The 2,500-nt window shown below is 49.8% G+C and overlaps 1 protein-coding gene across 1 annotated transcript in view; it reads right to left on the bottom strand.

Moving 5' to 3' along the window:
- The window catches only part of LOC115126773 (1-phosphatidylinositol 4,5-bisphosphate phosphodiesterase eta-1-like), a 76,123-nt gene that overhangs the window by 53,923 nt on the left and 19,700 nt on the right, over nt 1-2,500 (bottom strand).

Genomic DNA, 2,500 nt, shown 5'->3' with positions numbered 1-2,500 from the left:
GAGGAGGAGAAATCTCTGACAGCCAAGGGGCTTTGATGAGCCTCAACGAGCTGCAATTTTAATGATGGAATGTAATACTTTAATGCACACTGACTGAGTCACAGAATTTTGCTGCCAGAATTGTGGGTTGTCTTTTATGGGGGGGTTTTTTTGGAAAAGGAGGAGAGCTTTAACTGGGAAAAGCATCCTTTGATCATGAGAGGCGGGAGGAGGAGGTGGGAGGCGTAGATGGGAGGAGGAGGAGGAGGAAGGAGGCGAGAGGAGGAGGAGGTAGGAGGAGGGATGAGGAGGGAGGAGGAGGAGGGAGGAGGAGGTGGGAGGAGGAGGAGGAGGGAGGAGTAGGTGGGAGGCGAGAGCAGGGAGGAGGCGAGAGGAGGAGGAGGTAGGAGGAGGAGGGAGAAGGCGAGAGGAGGAGGAGGTAGGAGGAGGTGGGGGAAGGAGGGTGGAGGAGGAGGAAGGAGGAGTAGGTGGGATGTGGAAGTGGGAAGAGGAGGAGGGAGGAGTATGTGGGAGGAGGTGGGAGGAGGAGAAGGGAGGAGGTGGTGGTGGGAAAAGGAGGAGGAGAGAGGAGGTGGAGAGGGATAAGGAAGCGAATCCCAAACCTTCCATAACAAAGCCATCACCTACAGAGAGATGAACCTGGAGAAGAGTCCCCTAAGCAAGCTGGTCCTGTGGCTCTGTTTACAAACACAAACACACCCCACAGAGCCCCAGGACAGCAGCACAATTAGACCCAAGCAAATCTTGAGGAAACAAAAAGATAATTAATTGACACATTGGAAAGAATTAACCAAAAAGCTGAGCAAACTAGAATGCTATTTGGCCCTAAACAGAGAGTACACAGAGGCAGAATACCTGACCACTGTGACTGACCCAAAATTAAGGAAAGCTTTGACTATGTACAGACTCAGTGAGCATAGCCTTGCTATTGAGAAAGACCGCCTTAGGCAGACCTGGCTCTCAAGGGAAGACAGGCTATGTGCTCACTGCCCACAACATGAGGTGGAAACTGAGCTGTACTTCCTAACCTCCTGCCAAATGTTTGATGATATTAGAGACACATATTTCCCTCAGATTACACAGACCCACAAAGAATTAGAAAATAAACCCAATTTGGATAAACTCCCATATCTACTGGGTGAAATTCCACAGTGTGCCATCACAGCAGCAAGATTTGTGACCTGTTGCCACGAGAAAAGGGCAACCAGTGAAGAACAAATAACATTGTAAATACAACCCATATTTATGTCTATTTATTTATGATGTACCGAGGGACATAAACAAACATGTTCTTGATGGAACACACACACACACACACACACACACACACACACACACACTCACACACACACACACACACACACACACAAAACACACACACACACACACACACACACGCCATCCCATGGCAGCAGGAGAGAAAGACAGGAGAGAGACAGACAGCAGGAGAGAAAGACAGGAGAGAGACAAACAGCAGGAGAGAAAGACAGGAGAGAGACAGACAGCAGGATAGAAAGACAGGAGAGAGACAGACAGCAGGAGAGAAAGACAGGAGAGAGACAGACAGCAGGATAGAAAGACAGGAGAGAGACAGACAGCAGGAGAGAAAGACAGGAGAGAGACAGACAGCAGGAGAGAAAGACAGGAGAGAGACAAACAGCAGGATAGAAAGACAGGAGAGAGACAGACAGCAGGAGAGAAAGACAGGAGAGAGACAGACAGCAGGAGAGAAAGACAGGAGAGAGACAGACAGCAGGAGAGAAAGACAGGAGAGAAACAGACAGCAGGAGAGAAAGACAGGAGAGAGACAGACAGCAGGAGAGAAAGACAGGAGTGAGACAGACAGCAGGAGAGAAAGACAGGAGAGAGACAGACAGCAGGAGAGAAAGACAGGAGAGAGACAGACAGCAGGAGAGAAAGACAGGAGAGAGACAGACAGCAGGAGAGAAAGACAGGAGAGACAGACAGCAGGAGAGAAAGACAGGAGAGAGACAGACAGCAGGAGAGAAAGACAGGAGAGACAGACAGCAGGTTAGAAAGACAGGAGAGACAGACAGCAGGAGAGAAAGACAGGAGAGACAGACAGTAGGATAGAAAGACAGGAGAGACAGACAGGATAGAAAGACAGGAGAGACAGACAGCACAAAGGTGTTCCTCTTGTCCATGTGGGAAAGGGCAATGTGGAGTGCAATATAGATTGCATCATCTGTGGATCTGTTGGTGCGGTATGCAAATTGGAGTTGGTTTAGGGTTTCTGGAATAATGGTGTTGATGTGAGCCTATCTAACTATATGTCAGCCTCTTTCTCTCTCCTTGTCCTATACCTCTATCCTATCCTCCTCTCCTCCTCCTTCCCTCTCCCCTCATCACTCCTCCAACTCTCACTATCCTCCACCTACTCTCCCCTTCCTCCTCCACCTCTCCCCTTCCTCCTCCACCTCTCCCCTTCCTCCTCCACCTCTCCCCTTCCTCCTCCACCCCTCCCCTTCCTCCTCTACCT

This window comes from Oncorhynchus nerka, linkage group LG14 (genome assembly GCF_034236695.1).
Source record: "Oncorhynchus nerka isolate Pitt River linkage group LG14, Oner_Uvic_2.0, whole genome shotgun sequence".
Classification (NCBI taxonomy): domain Eukaryota; kingdom Metazoa; phylum Chordata; class Actinopteri; order Salmoniformes; family Salmonidae; genus Oncorhynchus; species Oncorhynchus nerka.
The sequence above is the reverse complement of the archived record's forward strand: the minus strand, read 5'-3'. Positions and strand labels throughout refer to the sequence as shown.